We start from the raw sequence: 19423 nt of genomic DNA, 5'->3' as shown, positions 1-19423 counted from the left end.
CCTTGGTTTTGTCAGATATCATGATTGTGACTCCTGCCTTATTTTTTTTAGTTGATGCCCAATAAATTTTGTTCCAGCCACTTATTTTTACCCTGTGTGTGGGTCTACCTGCCTCATGTGTGTTTCTTGTAGACAACATGTGGTTGGATTTTGGTTTCTAATCCACTCTGTTATTTGTTTGCATTTTATGGGTGAATTCATTCCATTCACATTAAGAGTTATGATTATCAGCTGTATATTTCCCAACATTTTGATTTCCACTCCTAACCCTACCCTTTCTTCTTTCACTATTTCCTTCTACACCAGTGTTTTGTTTTTAATCACTCCCCCTAATTCCCACCCTTATTTTACTTCCCTTTCTATCCCTCCTCCCTTCTTATTACCCTCTTATTTTCTTTACAGTCTTTTAAAATTATCCTCCCACCCTTTCCCTTCCTTGTATTGCTTCCCTCCCCACCAGTCTGTTTGTTACCTGTCTACTTCTCTATAGGGTGCAAATCAATTCTCTGCTCCAAAAGATTTGATTGTTCTCTCCTCTTTGAGTCAATTTCCATGCACATAAGAATTAAGTATTTCCTATCTCCAACCTCTTTACCCTTCCAGTGTATTGGTGTTCTCCCCTACTCCTGCCATGTGCTTCTTTATGACATATAAATTTACCCCATTTTGTTTCTTTTCCCATTTCTCTTAGTATGAACCTCTTTTTAAAACTCTAGTTATATATGTATATATATATGCATATATATTTATACATACATATATCTATATACATATTTATATCTTGGCATTTCATCCTATACAGTTTGTCACTGTTCTCTCTAAGTGTAATTCTTCTAGCTACCCAGGTGATAATAACAATTTTTAAGAGTTACCAATATTTTCTTCTAGAGATACATATCATTTTAACTTATTGGGTCCCTTAAAAAGGTTTTTTTGTTTGTTTTTTCCCCTTTCTTTTTTTTTCCAATTCCCATCTTTAATTTTTTTAAAAATATATTTTATTTGATCATTTCCAAGCATTATTCATTAAAGACATAGATCATTTTCTTTTCCTCCCCCTCCACCCCCCATAGTCGACGCGTAAGTCCACTGGGCATTAGATGTTTTCTTGATTTGAACCCATTGCTTTGTTGATAGTATTTGCATTAGAGTGTTCATTTAGAGTCTATCCTCTGTCATGTCCCCTCAACCTCTGTATTCAGGCAGTTGCTTTTTCTCGGTGTTTCCACTCCCATAGTTTATCCTTTGCTTATGAATGGTGTTTTTTTCTCCTGGATCCCTGCAAGTTGTTCAGGGACATTACACCGCCACTAATGGAGAAGTCCATTACGTTCGATTATACCACAGTGTATTAGTCTCTGTGTACAATGTTCTCCTGGTTCTGCTCCTCTTGCTCTGCATCACTTCCTGGAGGTTGTTTCCAGTCTCCATGGAACTCCTCCACTTTATTATTCCTTTGAGCACAATAGTATTCCATCACCAACATATACCACAGTTTGCTCAGCCATTCCCCAATTGATGGGCATCCCCTTGTTTTCCAGTTTTTGGCCACCACAAAGAGCGCAGCTATGAATATTTTTGTACAAGTCTTTGTGTCCATTATCTCTTTGGGGTACAGACCCAGCAGTGCTATGGCTGGGTCAAAGGGTAGATATTCTTTTGTCGCCCTTTGGGCATAGTTCCAAATTGCCCTCCAGAATGGTTGGATCAGTTCACAACTCCACCAGCAATGAATTAATGTCCCTACTTTGCCACATCCCCTCCAACATTCATTACTTTCCTTTGCTGTTATGTTAGCCAATCTGCTAGGTGTGAGGTGATACCTCAGAGTTGTTTTTATTTGCATCTCTCTGATTATAAGAGATTTAGAACACTTCTTCATGTGCTTGTTAATAGTTTTGATTTCTTTATCTGAGAACTGCCTATCCATGTCCCTTGCCCATTTATCAATTGGAGAATGGCTTGATTTTTTGTACAATTGATTTAGCTCTTTATAAATATGAGTAATTAAACCTTTGTCAGAGGTTTCTATGAAGATTTTTTCCCAATTTGTTGTTTCCCTTCTGATTTTAGTTACATTGGTTTTGTTTGTACAAAAGCTTTTTAGTTTTATGTAGTCAAAATGATTTATTTTACATTTTGTGATTCTTTCTATGTCTTGCTTGGTTTTAAAGCCTTTCCCCTCCCAAAGGTCTGACATGTATACTATTCTATGTTTACCCAATTTACTTATGGTTTCCTTCTTTATGTTTAAGTCACTCACCCATTTTGAATTTATCTTGGTGTAGGGTGTGAGGTGTTGATCTATTCCTAGTCTCTCCCACACTGTCTTCCAATTTTCCCAGCAGTTTTTATCGAATAGCATCCACTTATCTGTATTGTATGCACATTCCCTAATTGCTGTAAGGATAGCCTCTCTACAATGGTAGAGTTGTAGATAATCCTCAGGGTTGTTATAGTCCCATTCAGGATCCTGAGATGGCCAATGTGCTTCATTATGCCCCCAGGTTTTGTTGACATGAGAAATTATTTTATTTTTCTCATGGTTAGTTAAAAAAGCCTGTAGCAAGTTTTCAATGTCCTTGTAAGACAAATTATACTGAAAAAATATGTCTGTCGTCTTTTTTGTTACTAGTAAGGGATCTTATTCATATATGGGGATATTTTGTGTAAATTCATTTATTTCTTGGGAAGTAAATGGTATCTTGTGTCTTAAAGTCTCCACATCCCCATTCCATCCTATTTCAGGTACTTCTCTTAGAGGAAACAGGCCTCTAGTTGAATTTTGTACTTGTGGGTCAGTTAGACTAGGACGAGTTTCTCTAGGAGGATGAGATCTCCTTTGGACTGGAATTTGGTTTTGTGTAGGAGAAGGAACAAGAGAAATTGGGATTGCAGGGGAAGGGTTTTGGGGATTAAATTCAGCCAAGAGTTGCTGACCATGAGAAAGCCAGTCTGTTAGCTGAGCTATAGGGAAGGTGTTTTCCATCTCTATTTCAGGGAAGGAAATTTCCTCATTCAATGGTTCAGAAACAGGTCTGTTTCTGGTAGAGTGGATGTTTACTAATTGATCCTGTAAGAAACATTTTAGATCTTCTAATTGGGCCTGCATTTTATCCTCAATTTTTTTTTTTAATTTTAGCATCTCTAAACATAGTATTGAGGAGTACAAAAATGACATTACCTATTAATATAAGAAATTGGAGGTATGCTGTATTCCTCAATGTCCCTAATTCTTCAACTGCCATATAAATATTGAAGAATGTAGTATTCATTTATATATATATATATATGCATATATATATATATTTTGTAATTATTTTTCTAACAGTCTTCACAAAACACGTGGGGAGCAGGACAAAGCCAAAACTTTCTACAGGGTTTTTCCACTCCTAATCTAGGTAGTTGTTCCTTAAGGGAAAGGAGATTTAGAAACAGCTCTCCCAGCAAGGACCTTAGGGCCCTGTTGCTAAGATTTAAAACAGCTGTGTTCTATCTAATTTAAGGAGAGAGGGAATAAAGAAAAAAAGAATCCAAATTTACTTACCTGTATAGCTGATTAAAATAAGCTATTAAAAAATAGTCACAGTAGAAAAAAGTTTTGGAAAGTTAAGAAGATTGAGTGTATTTCATCATACTGATGTGGTCAGCCAAACCGTAAAGGGTGAATATTATGGTTGAGACTGAAAAAATCTAAATTTAAATGGTCGCCAAGGGAAATCCCAAATAATAAAATACCCAAGTCAGCTGCCAAATTTTTATGGTGGTTTAATTACAACAGGAGGAAGAAAATATTAGAGAGAGAAAGAGAGAGGGAGAGAAGGAAAGAGGGAGAGAAGGAAAGGAGTTTAACTCAGAACCACTCTGGCTCAGGCTGAGCCAAAGTGGGCCTTAAGGCCTTGGAAAGCCAAGGCAGAGAAAGGGGTCAGTCCTTATCACTCATGTGACTGGTCTGAAGGAAAGCTGTCTGCGGGGCTCCTCCAAGCTCCAGCTCCAGGATTGAACTGAACTCTAGCCCTCTCCACAGGAAGTCACAAGAACTCCTGAGGCTGTTCTCTACCTCACTTCCTGCATCTCACATGTGCCAATGGTGACTCAAGCTTGACTTAGGACAGGCCAGTGGTCTGTTCTTTTTTGCACATGTCTGTTGAAGGCCATGTTCTCAGATAATTAAATCTTCAGTTTGATGCATACCTTCCTAATCTTGTTAAACTAAGAAGGGAGGAGAAATGTAGTTTCCAAGACCTGATTCTGTTATTCCAAGTATCTCTATTGTTATTGATCAGGAAATAGTTAAATCAGATCTTCTAAAGAATGGTCTGATTAGGGTGGAATAGTTTTGAAATTCACAGATGGGAGTTTCTAGGTTCAAATCTGGCCTTAGATACTTCTCAGCCATGTGATCCTGGGCAAGTCACTTGACCCCCATGGCCTAGTCCTTACCACTCTTCTGCCTTGGAACCAATACACAGTATTGATTCCAAGATGGAAGGTAAGGGTTAAAAAATAGAATTCACCCAGGAGTCAGAGTTCCATGTCACTCAGGTCATGCTCCCTGGAGAGCAACCAAGTGATGTAGAATGGCAATGAAATCTTCCCAGTCCCTAACTGTCAACTTGCCCTCTATCTGTTTTCCCTGGTCAAAGTCAATTATTTTCCTAAGGTTTTGCTTAGCTGGCTCTGCCAAATGTTATAGGGAGGTTAAACAGAAGGGATCTAACTAACTAACTAACTAACTAACTAACTATATAACCAGGTTTATTAGCTAAAAGGACAAGGGAATGGAAAGGGAATTAGGGAGTAACTTATTTCTAACCCATCGAGATATTAAGATTTAAGCCTTTCTAAATCTAACCTTAATCTAACTAAATAAAATGGTAATTAAAGATAAAGTTGGATTAGTAAAGTACACAGGACCCAGATTCTCACAACACCAGAGTCCTCAGTTGGGTCACAGAGAAGTCTCAAGATGAGTCCTCACAAAGTTAAGGAAGGGATCACACACACACACACACACACACACACACACACACACACACACAGTCCACCAGTGTGGGGGGAATCACTCACTCAACCTCTCCTTAATGATGATCCAATTCCCAGGCAGCTCCAAAGTTGATTTCCTTCAGAGAGACACTTCAACACACCCTCTCTATCTGCTTCCCAGAGAAAGAGTCTCAGTTGCCAGTTTTCCAACTGCCTTAGAATGCTGACTTAGTCCTTGCTAAATTCCCTTGCTGCAGTTGGCAATACTTTCTAAAGAAGCAATATAAAGACACTCTAAAGGTCCTTCTGAAGAAGAATCTTGGTATGATTGTGAGACATGGAAGACACTGGCACAGGACTATCCAGCGTAGTGTGCCCACATCAAAGAATACTCAATGAGTAAAGCAAAATTGCAGTGACTCAAAAGAAATGTGAGATGAACAATTAGAAGCATCTCCATCCTACATGGTCAGATGGGTTGTTTGTTCCTGACTTGTGGCAGAATTTTCTGAATTAGTTTGATTCTCTTCATTTTGCTTCTCAAAGGACAACAACCAGCCAGTAATTTTGAACCATCCAGGGCTAAAGGACAGATTCCCTAGGACGTTCCACTACAGACCTCCTTCCAATTTGCCTTGAATCTATTCATAACTATTCTTTGAATTTGGGCATTCATCCAGTTCAAAATCTATCTAACTATATCACTAATCTAGTCTAATTCTTCATCTCATCCAAATGACTAAGACAAGGGATTTTTGTTGCATGCTTTATTGAGTTGTGGCATGCTATTGCTACAGAATTCTCTTCTTCTACTAGTCTAATAATTGCAAAAAAATTAGGTTAGTTAGGAGTGATGTTTTTGATGAAGTCATGTTGCCTCTTAGTAATCACAACTAACTTTCCTAAATACTCTCAAGTGTATTCTAAATCACATAATGATTCTCTAGAATTTTGCCAGAAGTTAAAGTTAGGTTCACTGGCCTATAACTTCCAAGGTCCAGCTTCTCATTTTTGAAAATTGTGTTTGTTGTTTAGGTCTATGGCATCTTTTATTCCCCATGATCTTTCAAAGAGAGGCTCAATGTGTCCTCCTAAACTCAATCCAATGATCTAGGGTCTGGGGCACATACTAGAATCACTTACATGAACAAATGGCTCTCAAAGTTTTCATGTGCTTGAGGTGTGTGGCAGGAGCCTGAAAATAACATATAGGTACCTGAAAATTCAAATTAGGAGAATGTATTACTAATTTCTAATTCTAATAAAATTCTAATAAATTCCTAAGTCAAAATGTCAATTTGAGTTGGCCATAGTGTGCACAAAAGGGATAATGTATAGTGATGACATAAGGGGTGAGATTAGGGTCTTGTCCAAAGAATTAATGACTCAGGCAATCCCCATGGTGAAGGAGCAAGCTTTATTTGTATTTTTATTTTTTGAAAAAATTTAATTAATTTAGAATATTTTTTCCATGGTTACATGATTCATGTTCTTTCCCTCCCCCTGCGCTCCCACCCCCCTCCCATAGCCATTGAACAACTCCCTTGGGTTTTACATGTGTCGTTGATCAAGCTCCATTTCCATATTATTAATATTTGCACTAGGGTAATTGTTTAGAGTCTACATTCCCAATCATATTCCCATTGACCCATGTGATCAAGCAATTGTTTTTCTTCTGGGTTTCTAGGAGCAAGTTTTTTGAGAGAGGGAGGAAGGTAGTAAAATGGCCCTAGTAATGGAGTGGCCATGGTGATAGAAAGGCATGATGATGGAAAGGCCTAATGGTAGAAACACCCTGAGAGATTTTCAGGAATGCTTTTTATCTTGCTTAGTTACTAAGGAAGGGATCATTTGTTTGGGCTGGCGTTGCCCTGCTATTCCCAAGGAACTAATGTCACTTCCCCCATAGTTTACCTTGGTTTGCATGGCCTCACCCATAGTTCCTGTTCTTACTGTGGGGGTGTGTGTGAAAAAAATGGGATACTGATAAAACTCCAGGTTACTTTTGCCTGATTCTGTGCAGACTCCAAAGGAGGGAAAGTCCCTTGTTTGCTGTGCTCATGCTGATTGGCTGGTTCCAGAGCTCTTGCCTATATTCTCATAGCAACCTGTCCAACCCATCTGTATGGAAACCCACATTGTTTCCCCCCTTCAAATAACAGAACCAGGATTGGGAGGAAGATTCAATCTTTTGGAACGCTTTCTTATTGAATAGGAGTCAGGGATAGGCACAGGGTCTGGAATTACTTGGCAGAGTTAGAGTTATCACACAGCTTCTGGGAATGCAAGGTAGCAGCAGTGGCATCCCACCGATGGAAGTATACTCGTTGCTCAGTAACTATCACCTATAACTGGAACCTGGAAAGCCAAGAGGCCATAGATTTAACAAAGCAATGAAACAGGCAAGGGTCAAAATAGCAAAAGAAACACTAGTAAGAGCAGAGAGGATATGAGGAGGGGAGTCCCAAAGGGAAGGGGGGCAGTCATTAGCAGTGGTTCACTTTAGAGTCCTGAGAGTCCCTGTTTTCAGTGAAGGGGACGGGATCCAAGGGAACCTCTTCCCCTTCCACCAAGGAAAAGGAAAAGGCACTCAGTGTAGGGGATCTACTTTTTAGTAAGTCAGGTTATGGATCAAGACTCCTCATATCCTCAACCTTTACTCAGCACAGTTCGAGGCCCAGATGTCCCCCATCTGGTTCCTGGATATCTTCTCTTGGGTATTCAGGAATTGGCTTCCTTCTCAGGACAGCTTTGAAGGAGGCTTTGCTTTTCTGGTTCCAAATCACTTGTAGAGGTTACTAGATTAAATTTTGCCCAAATCTGCCAGTAACAAAACTTAATACAATTTGTTACAATCTCTTAAATGTGTTTCCTAGCTCTGAAACTTCAGAGAATTTCAGTTTTACAAATCACTTGCTCTTTACACTTTCTTTAAGATTATCCATACTAGACACATTTGTTTTTTTTTAATTTGTTTAATTAATTTAAATATTTTCCCATGGTTACAAGATTCATGTTCTTTCCTTGCCCTCCCCTAAGCCCTCTCCCATAGCCTAGAGGAATTGGGGGTTGGCTATGGGGGAGGATTCTTTCCTTCCCCTCCTACCTCCCTCCCATAGCCGATGGGCAATTCCACTGGGTTTTACATGTGTCATTGATCAAGATCTATTTCCATATTATTGATATTTGCACTAGGGTGATCATTTAGAGTCTGCATGCATCCCCAATCCTATCCCCATTGACCCATGTGATCAAGCAGTTTTTTTTTTGTCTGTTTCTACTCCCACAGTTCTTTCTCTAGATGTGGAGAGTGTTCTTTTCTCATAAGGCCCTCAGAATTGTCCTGGAGCATTTCATTGCTGCTACATACTAGACACATTTAGAAGGGAATATCATCCATATGTTATAGTTTTACCACAGATTAAAATTCCAAGATTTTTCATACTTGCATCTTAACTCAGAGATATTCCAGTGTCGATTGATTAATTAATAGGTTTAATATTGTACTTACAAAACTTCTATCACTTACATCTGTCTTGATGATAGGAATTTGGTATGAAAGGAAGAGGAGGGACATAGTTATAACAATGTCACATATCACGATAGGGGAAAACCTCCCTCATTCCAGTTCCTTTAGGAGAATCAGCTGCTATTAGGGATCTAGTCCTAGAGATGAAAACATAAACAACAATACTATTTTGCAAGAATTTTTCTCTATCCCTAGGTTCAATGATTACACAAATGAATTCATTTACAAAAGACTGATTGTATTCCAATTGAATAAAAAACCTTGGATGGATATAGACACTTGAGTAAGTGACTCCCGATTGTATACAGAGAACAGTGTATATACCACGTTGGGTGCCTATAGTAAAACATGCCTGGTTGTTAACCATATTTAAATGGACTTCATCTTATGGACTATGTATTAATAGGCAGATGACAAGTCCAAATATTACGGGGTACTAGAGTGAACCCCCAGACTTCAGGAAGGATACCTTTTACAAGAATGAAAGACTCCAAAACTTAGCTTAAAAATAAAGAGAAATTTATTAATTTAGAAAATGTTGAGAATGGCCAAGAGGATAGTACAGGTGAAACAGCAAGATGGAAGGCTGCTCCTTAGGAGGACGGCATGGATGGAAAAACTGTCTCCCAGACAACATGGTGAGGACCTGACTCTAGAGAGGTAAACCCTCAGGCATTCGGTGGTGGTGGGTGGGTTTTGGTCATTGACTAGGGTCTGCCTGGAGACACAGGGGATGCCCCTCATAAAAGATTCTTTAGTTTAGGGAACAGATATGTCTGAGATACAGCCTGATAGAATCGAGGTGTAGCCTGGAGGGGCATCTCTCTGTCCATCTTAAATCTTCAGGACAATCTGAGGACAATCCTCTCAGGGTCTTATAGGAGTGTTTGGGGTTAGGAGTCATGAGGATGTAAGGGAGCAAAGGAATTTCCCTGATAATAGTTTGCCCGAGTTTCTGGGGGAAAATGCCCATGTCAGAATGTTAGTTCTTTTCCCAGAAGTCTTTTGGCTTAGTTTTAACTAAATCTGTGGTTGTTGCAATAGCCCTGAGACAGCCTGAGAGGAGCCTTCTTGCCTCCAGGTTATAGCTATAAAATCTTACCAGGTGGAAATGTTTTTATGACATGACTCAGCATGCCAAAGCTTCCAGTGCATGTGGAATGGAGGGCCATGGTTGGGTATCCTGTGACGGGGCAGGGAAAGTAAGGCAGACTTGAGTTCCATGCTCATAAATTAAAACTAGCCATAGCTTGGTATTGCATGGTCAAGGAAGAGTTAGGTACCAGGTAAATTTAAACAGCAAACTGCTTGTATTTTTTTTCCCTTCACTCTAGATATGCATTTTTTTTCCTCATTCTGGTGTTGTCCTTCATTGCACTAAAACAATGGGACAATCAATCTCTCCCATTGAAGCCATAGGTGAGAATTAGCTCTGTTCACTGGGACAGTTCCTTTTACTTTGAATCATCATTAATCGCTCCTCCTAGCAGCTTTTTAGTCATTCTGGCTGGCTGCATTTTCCCTTTTAGAAATCTTTCATGGTAACAAAATCTATAAATAAGACTAAATAAGACACAGGACAAAGATTTTCTTACCATAATGAAATAGTTAAATAAACTAAAACAAATTGTTATAAGCTTGTTAGCCTTAACTTTTTCCAATTTGTAATAGGGAAAAGAACCAAATTTAGCTAAAACAAATTATGAGCTGAATTTCTTACAGACCCAAATTCAGTCTGACTTCCAGAAGTGGGGCCGATCCTCCCCTTGTGTCTTTCTACTTTCTGATGGCCAGAATCCGATTGAAGGAGAGTATCATCATTTCCTTTTTAAGTATCATAGTGGGGACGGGGAGTCAGTTGCTGTGGATGTCTGCCAAGGCTCCAAAGATGGGAAATAGGGGAGGGAGAGAGAAAAAACCCAGAGTGAGTTCTGCCTGGCCCCAAGATGGGTGAAGTATCAGTCTGCTTTGACCCCAGGTGCAGAAGCAGAGCAAGTCTTGCCTTGGTCCCAAATACTAGGTTTTTATAGGGTGTCCCCCCTTTAATTAGGAACTTACTGGCCAGGAAGGCCTAACCGAGTGTCCCAGCTAAGCTGGAGTACTCAGAGATGAAAAGAAAAAGCCACAAAGCAAGAAGTAAGCAGGAGGGAGGGGGAAACTTAACTCTGGGATAGAGTAAACTGAGCCAAAGAGGAACGAAGATGAATTGCCCCACACTGGGTTCCAAACATGATGATGGGGGACAGGGCAAGATGAGGGTCTTGTCCAAAGAATGAATGACTTGGGCAAGTTCCATGGCAAAGGAGCAAGCTTTGCTGAGAGAAGGGGGAAGATGGCGGAATGGCCCTGGTGATGGAGTGGCCATCCTGATAGAAAGGTTTGTCAATGGAAAGGTGCTATGGAAAGGCATTGTAGTGGTAGTGGTGTTGGAAAGGCCCCAGGAGGTTTTTAGGAATGCTTTGGAAGGGGTCATTTGTTGGGAAGTTGTTGCCCTGCCTTTACCAAGGAATCAATGCCATTTTACCCATAGACCACCTTAGACTGCATGGCCTTACTTGTGTTGTTTCCCCATTGGAGGGGGCTGAAAACCACAATGCAAATAGGATGCTAATGATATGCTAAACACCCTTGTATATCTTCAGTTTACTTTTGCCTGATTTTGGCAGATTCCAAAGGAGGGGAAGTCCCTAGTTTGTTTGCCAAAGCCGGTCGACTGGTTGCAGAGCTCCTGCCTACTTCCTTATAGCAACCTGTCTGCCAGGCAATCTACATCTGCGAGACTGGAAAGGTAGGTTGGAACAAGGTTGTGAAAGTTTGAAATTGAAACCAAAAGATTTTATATTTAGTCCTTGAAACAAGGGGGAAATCACTGATGTTTATTCAAGAGAATAACCTTAAACTTTAGGAAAATGACTTTGATAGCTATGTGAAGTGGGGAGAGGCTTGATGTGGGGAGGCCAAGCAGAAGGCTATTTCAATAACTCATGTAGGGTCTAAACTAGGGCAATGGCTTGAGTGGAGAGAAGAGGACATATTAGAGAGATGTTGGGGTAGAAAAGATAAGATCTGGCAATCCACTGGATAGACATGGCAAAGGATGATAAAAAGTCAAGAACAAGTATAAAATTTTGCAATTAAATGACTGGAATGGCAGTGGTACCCATTATAGAAATAAGAAGTTTGAAGAGTTAGAAAAGTTTGGAAGGAAAGATCATGGGATCTGTGTTTGACATGTGGAGTCTGAGATGCTTATGGGCCATCCAGTTCAAAATGTCTAACATATAGTACGAGGGGTAGGGATAAAGCTCAGGAAAGAGACCGGATTGTTTATATGGATCTGGGAATCATTTGCATAGAGATGAAGGTTGCTGATGAGACGGCCAAGAGTGAGGAGTTTAGAGAAAGCAATGAAGAGGGCTCAGAAAAGAGCCTCATAGTTTGACATTATAATATGGAAGATGAGTTGGCAAAAGCAGACTGAGAAGGAGAGGTCAGAGAGGGAAGAGGAGAACCGAGAGAGTAGTGTCATGAAATTCTAGACAGGAGCAAGCCTACAGGAGGACAGGGTCAACAACAGTGTCCAATGCTTACGGAGAGGTCAAGAAGGATGAGTTTTGAAGAAGAGTCATAATATTTGGCGATTAAGGGACCCTTATTAACTTTGGAGGAAGTAGTTCCAGTTGAGTGATAAAGCCAAGAGCTAGACTACAGAAGGCTGAGAAGTGTGTGAGAGGAGAGGATGTGGAGGCAGTAAGCATAGATATCCTTTCCTAGAAATGACTGAGAAGGGAAGATGAAGGACAAAAGCTTGAGAGGATAGAAGATTAGGGAGGGTATTTAAAGATGGAGAAAACTTGGGGATGTTTGTTGGCTGCAGTAGGTAGGGCGAATCATGAATTAATTCTTAATGGAAGTTCTTAATGGAAGGGTAAGAATGATTTTGGAAATAATCTTGTGGAGAAGGTGAGAGGGGGGTAGAATGAAGGGTTTATGAAAAGGGGGTGGTAATGGTGAGGAAAAGGGTCTCTCCTTCATCAGAGACTATACTAAAGGAGAAGAGAATGGGAGATGACATTGAGGGACTGGGAAATATAGAACAGAGAAGTCTCATGGGTGTCCACTGAACCATCTCTTATCAATCACTTCCCCTTATCAATGAAGCTATTCCTAACTGTTGCTACTCTATCAACAACCACCACTCCTTAATGGTTAACTTCCCTTCTTACTCTCTCAGGCCTATTGCTATAGTTCCCTTAGCTGCCTAAGAGTAAACCATCACACTCTCAAGCCCCCATTTACCCACTCAATGCTTAGTCTTTCTCCTCTCCTCATGTACCTCACTGTTACTCTTCTAATGATACTATTCTGTAGTGCCCTTCCCCTATGCCCTCTGGAATTCCTGTCATATAATGAACAAACTTCCCTTAATTTTAGACCTGTTCCTCTTGTACTCCTTCCAACTTCTGGAACCCACAGAAACCTGGATGTCCCAAGATAGCACTGTATCTTTTCTCATGTTCTTGGACACATTCCTGGAGGGGAAGGCAGAATTCTTGCTCCTTCAATGGCATTTTTCAGACTCCCTCTCTGTTACCATCACTCAGCAACCTTTCTTCTCTGGGGGTTTATTCTATTCAAATTGATCACACTATCCAGATCGTGGTGGCCATTATCTGCCACTCTATAGGCCATTTCCCTTTCTCTCTTATGGAGTTTATTCCTTGATTCATTCTCTTCTTTCCCACCATAACGCTCACCCTTAGGTTAAGGGGGCTTCAATATATTCATTGATATTTCCCCAAACACTCTAACTTCTTGGTTATCATTCCTGAACTATCACATTAACATAAATCAAATCCTAGAAAGTTGTCAAAACTCAAGAACATTTCCTATAGTTGTTGCTGTGTCAAATGCTCAGAATCTTCAATGAACATGGAACAAGAAGCTCTCAAAATATAGCAAACTAGCAAACAGGATGAATGTATACCATCACTGATGTCTTGTTGGTTATTGGAGTTCTAAGGATATCTAGGGATCCTTCAGAAGACAAGAAGACTCATCCAAGTACTTTTGTTCATCTACAAAATATAGCCGGCTATTGGATTCATCTGTGCAATAGTTTATAAGAACATTAGCTCTGAACACAGAATGGTGGGATAGCCCCCTGTCAACCAGAACCACTTCTATCTAAATTCCATTACAAGAGTTGAGAATGAAATGATAATAATAGCTGATATCTGCATATTGCTTCAAGGTGTACAAAATACTTTATATTCATATAGATCATCTCATTGAACACTATTTAACACTTGGAATAACTTCCTGAGGTAGGTATTCTTATCTTCATTTTATAGAGGACACCAAGACTCAGCGAGGTTAAAATTCTTGACCGTGGTCAAAGAGCTTACTACTAGGTCTATCCTGACTCTCTCCATCATTATGGTTTACCTCTTCTTGACTTGTGTCATAGCAGAAAATTATGCAGTTTTGGAGGTGGGAGAAAGCTCAGAGAGTATCTACTCTAATGGGGCCCTAAAAGGTCCTCTCCACAGCATGTCTGACCAATAGTCATCTTTGTTGTTGTTGTTCATTTTGTGACCCCCCATGGGCCATAGCTGTCAAAGGGCTTTTCTCAGTAAGGATATTGGAGTGGATTGTCATTTCCTTCTCCATTTAGATTTGCTTTAAAATCAAAAGTGAGTGTAGCACCCTCTCTGGGTTATTGCCCAAATTCAGCTCTCATACTTCTATGAACTCACCTGAGGTCACTAGGCAAAAGGTGGGAACATTTATTCATTTAATAAGTATCTATTAGGCCTGCAAAAGCACAGAGGCATGTTTCCTTTACATTGTATTTTCTGAGGCAGCTAGTGATGAGCTGAATAGAGCATGGGACCTGGAGTCAAGAAGATGTGAGTTCAAATGTAGCCTCAGTCACTTATTAGCTGGGCAAGGTCACTTAATATTCTTCAGTTTCTTGATTATGTGAAATGGAGATTATAACAGCAGCTACCTTGAAGGGTTGTTGTGAAGATCAAATGAGATACTATTAGTAAAAAGCATAGTCCATGGCTATGGACTTCTAGAACTGTCCGTTCTCTTCTCTTGCCTTGCTTTCCCTCCTCTCCCTTTCCCTCCCTTGCCACTGAATCAAGGAGGACCCAATCTAGAATTTGGGTATCTATGACAGAAGCAACCAGAAAACAGCATTTCCACATCTCAATGATCTAAGCTGGGCCAAAAAGGACTTAGAAACTAGTTCACCTTGTGTAGATGGTGACCTGATTAACCAGTAGGAATGGAATAGAGATTGAATCTGTCAGAGTACTTGTGTTGCCCTCAAGGTAAGTGAGCTATTCATGACTAATATAAGCTTTGTTGCCTCTTTGAACTCATTGAGAGGGTCTGGATGGGAGATAAGGGGTCAAATCTCCCAAATCTAGCCCCATGCAGGAGCCTTAAGCCCTTGGAATGTAGAGACAAAATCACACATTTTGATCAGATAAAAATTCCAAGGAGAAAGACAGAGCATGACCTCTGATGCACAGCCTGTACTTAGGGAACTTCTTGTGCTTTTATAAATGTGCTTCTGAAGGGGTCTTGTTCCTAAGAAAGCAGGGAAGGCTTAGGTGATCTGCCAAAAAGGGGAAATCTCTGAGAGGGCTGGTGGGGAGGCTAAATCCCATTCTCTGTCTCTATTTTTTGTAGAGTTTGTCTCGTCCCATCTAATTTTCCTTGTGGATTGAGGGAGGCTCTCCAGCTGAACAAGCGTCATGAGGTTCTGGGCATCCTTTGTCATCTTGGCTCTTCTCGCTCTCTGCTCAGACAGCGCTACTCCAAATAATGGTAAGTAGTATGGAGTATGAGAAGGAGAATGGGCAAGGGAGTGGCCTGGTTTAGTCAGGGGTAAAAACTGGGCTCCCAGGAAGGTTTCTCTTTCAAGATGGAGAATTCTCCCTCTCACTCAGTCTTGGTTCTTCCCTGATCCAATAATATGGGTATGATTCTGCCAGGTGTCAGTGGGGTAGGAGCAACCTGAAAGGAATAGTCAAGACTAGAGAAAGTGGTCAGGGATTTAGGGTCTTCCAGAGGGACTTGGTTTTCTGCCAGCATAGGGAAATTTCTAGAAGTCATCATGATGGAAAGAGAGAGTAGAGGGGAGATAGAGCCTGGGAACGGGGTAGTAGTAATAGGTATAGATGAGAGATTGAGGAGTGGTAGCTAGGGAAGGAGTTCTTTTTAGACTTCTTCAGTCTCTCTAGGTCATATATTCTATGCCCTCCATACTTGGTGGAATCAAAGGCTCAATGTGTCTTATGGGTAATTCTTGTGTCTTGCTATCAGACCTTTTTTCCCTAAAGTGGGCTCATTATGTGGAGTCTCTCCTTTTCTCAAGAAATTTTTAATGATTTTATTCCACTGATTCTTTGGTAATGAGCAAATATCCCCTGAATCCTAATGGAAAGAGTAACTGCCCATAGCTGTTCTCTGCCAGAGGGTCTCAAGCAGAAATCCAAATATCAGCAACACTCTATATAAAGGACTTATATCAAAATTTCACCTCATTATTTTCTCTGCTCTCCACTGATAGACTACCATACTCCCTCACTTTGTTCCTACTTACTAGACTCTCACTCCTCAGTAGGGAAGGGACTTCATTTTGCATCAGTCCCTGGGAACTTAAAGGGTCTCCATGTTGGACTTTTGTTGGGCTTAGAGCCCAGAGATTTACTAAAAGTTTGAAGCATGGCATGGAAGCCACAAGTTTCCAGCTGCTGTGTCTGGTTGGATCTTTTGTCTCAGAGTCATTGCAAAAGACCCACAGTAGGACACCTACCACACAGTTACTGTAGCTATAGTATCTAGGATGCTGAGAATGAAATAGGTCACATCTGAGAAGATCAGATAGAGATTCTGATCTGACCACCAGCTCACTTCTTCTACTCCCTAAGGTGGTCAGCAAGCTTGGATCCTAATCTAATCTCTACCACTATTGAACCCCTGAACCTCCCTCCCAAGTTTGGCTTTGGTGAATAGTCACTCGAATTGCTTGTTTGTTATCTCCACCTCTCTGGTGTCTCTCTTTAGACATCTGCAGGCTTCCTAAAGATGAGGGGTTCTGCCGAGCTCTTGTCTCTAGGTGGTACTATGATTATATGGCCAGATCATGCCAACATTTTTTCTATGGAGGCTGTGGAGGTAACAGAAACAACTTTGAAACCAAAAATGAATGCATGAAAAACTGCAGGAGAACTGGTAAGATTGAAAACTCTTGACAGAATGAGGTAAGGGGGTATAGAGGGAAGTTTCTAAGTAATGATGGTAGAGAATATACTTACTTTTCCTCTTGCCCAGGGTCAGAAGTGGGGGGTTGAGGTGAGATAGGATGAGAGCAATAGGTAGTACTGAAGGGGGTGGTCAAGGATTTAGTATCCTCCAAAGGGAGGATAAGAAGAGGTCTATTTGACTTAGGGGTTGTGGGAAATCTCTAAGTTACTTCTTGCCTACCTACCCAAGGATATTCCCTTACATTAGGGCCCATTGTCTCTCTGGTCTCTTCCCACATGAATGCAAGATTCTTTTTTAATGTTGTCTCTTCAACACACCCAGGTGAAGGACATCAAGTGTCAAGAGCCTTGGAGTGGGAGCTGTTTGGAAAGGGAGTGAGCTAGAGGGCTAGAGTTGTGAGGCATGGACTTGTAGGTAGATTTGTATCTGGGTGGCACAGTGTCTGGAAGTTGGAAGTTTGACTCCTCCTGAGGACTTGCCTTGAAAGTAAACCTAAAGCCCACCAAAATAGGAATCTTCTTTTTGTTTTCTAGGTTAAGGAGAAGAAATTGTGGTCATCCAATTCTCCTACTTCCCTGGGATAATTCTGAGCAATGGTTCCCCCAGCCTGCAGTTCTTACTGGGCACTGTTTCCTCCCTATTTCTGATCACTCTTTTGGGGTGCCCTCTGTTTAAAAGTTTCCTGGAATAAAGTGATTTATTCCCTAATTATGTATCTTGTGAATTATTTTAACAGTAATAAGTCATCAAATTCTATTTCTTTTTTATTAATAGAATTGATTTACAAGAATCTCAGCCCCTCCTTGCATATACACATATATGTTATGTCTTTCATGTTTCCGTTTTCAAGATAATTCGCTGTAGGTAATGTTCACAAATTATTCTTCAAGTATCAAGTCTGTAGCTGTATATAATATTCCCTTGGTTCTACTAATTTTGCTATTCATTATCACATGTAGTTCTCGTCAAGTTTTAAAAAAATTAACCTGCTCACTGTTTCTTCTGGTGCAGTAGTAGTCCTTCAGAATTATACATCACAATTTGTTTAGCCATTCTCCAAGTGATGGGCATCCCCTCAATTTCCAGTTCTTTATCACCATAAAGAGAGCTGCTATAAATATTTTGGAGCATATAGGTTCTTTTCCTTTTTCACTGATCACTTTGCAAAGGGTCTACACACAAACTTAAAGTTCTCAGAGTATAATTTCAAATTGTTCTCCAAAATGGCTGGATCATTTCTCTGTTCCACCAACAATGTATTAGTGTTTCCACCTTTCCATATTTCCATATCTAGATTCTATGCCTATTAAAGATCTCAGAAGTTGAATGTGGTCAAGAACCTGAGGTGCCCTGAAGTCCAACCCATACCTGAACAAGAAAAACTCTACCACATACCCACATGGAATTCTCTTCTCATAAGAGAAAACTCACTAATTAATAGTTAACCTTTATATAGTGCTTACTACATGCCTGGCATTGTGCTTTACAGTGATCTCATTTGGTCCTCACAACAATCACGGGCAGTAGGGGCTATTTTTATTCCTATTTTACACACAAAGAAAGTCAGGCAGAGGTTAAGTAATTTGCAGAGAGTCACATAGCTAGTAAATGTCTAAGGCTAGGTTTGAACTCATGTTTTTTCTGACTTGAGGCACAATACTCTATCCACTGAACCACCACCTAGATGATTCTCCTTTTGGATAACCAAAATTATCCTGAAAATTTTCCTTATGTAGCCCATATAACTTTGGATAAGCTTTATTCCAATTCCTACTCTGATCGAGAGGTCTATAGCAGGTCTCAACGGTCTAGAGCTACCCAAGAGAGGTTATTTTCTAATGCCATTGACATGAGCCCTTACAGGTGGACTTACCCCAACATTCTCACTTAAGCATCAGTTTATTCAGTCAGTATCCTTTAGAAAGGGTTTTATATTAACATATAAAATGAGGACAATTGGTACAAAACCACCTCCATCCTTCTATCACACACTTGCCCCCATTATATACAAAATCCAAGGAAAAGTGGGCTCAAGATTAGAGAGCTCAAGTGGAACTCAGAACTCCTATCTATTAGAAGTCCTTTCCTCCTATTTGTGGGGTATCATTAGAGATTGCTTACCCTATCAAGAAGGGAAGGAGAGAATTTAGAACTCAAAAAATGTTACAAATAAGTTTTACCTATAATTGGGGGAAATATTAATTAAAAATGTTTTTAAAAAGGAGATACTGCTAGACTTGGTGTTTAAGATTTCCAAGACTTGTCAATTTATCTAGGCTAAAAAGGAGATAGAGTGGTTTTGACTACATCTTTACATTTATTTTATTTATTATTTATTAAACCCTTACCTTCTGTCTTCGAATCAATACTGTATATTGGTACCAAGGTGGAATTGCAGTAAAGGCTAGACAATGGTGATTAAGTGATTTGCTTAGGAAGTGTCTAATGTCACATTTGAACCCAGGACTTCTGGTTTCTAGGCATAGCTCTCCATCCACTGCCCCTCCCCTTACACCAAGCTAAATTTGAGTCTTTTCAACTTCTTCCCATTACTTTTTGCTTTTGGGGCCCAAGCAGAACAAGTCAAATCCTCCTTCCAGAAGACAAGTCCTCTGATTC

General features: G+C 40.2%; 1 long non-coding RNA gene across 2 annotated transcripts in view; it reads left to right on the top strand.

The window, feature by feature from the left end:
- LOC103103086 (uncharacterized) overlaps positions 1-17512 on the top strand; it is a 44618-nt gene extending 27106 nt beyond the window's left edge. Inside the window, exons 3-6 of one of the 2 annotated variants that reach the window (XR_459647.3) lie at positions 11182-11303; positions 15224-15361; positions 16604-16771; positions 17338-17512. This is a non-coding gene — a long non-coding RNA (uncharacterized LOC103103086). Of the gene's footprint in view, positions 1-11181; positions 11304-15223; positions 15362-16603 lie in introns of both variants that reach the window. The other variant, XR_008915266.1, reaches the window with a different exon arrangement.
- Positions 17513-19423: the final 1911 nt, after the last annotated feature.

The sequence above is a fragment of the Monodelphis domestica genome, chromosome 1, assembly GCF_027887165.1.
Source record: "Monodelphis domestica isolate mMonDom1 chromosome 1, mMonDom1.pri, whole genome shotgun sequence".
Classification (NCBI taxonomy): Eukaryota; Metazoa; Chordata; class Mammalia; order Didelphimorphia; family Didelphidae; genus Monodelphis; species Monodelphis domestica.
The sequence above is the reverse complement of the archived record's forward strand: the minus strand, read 5'-3'. Positions and strand labels throughout refer to the sequence as shown.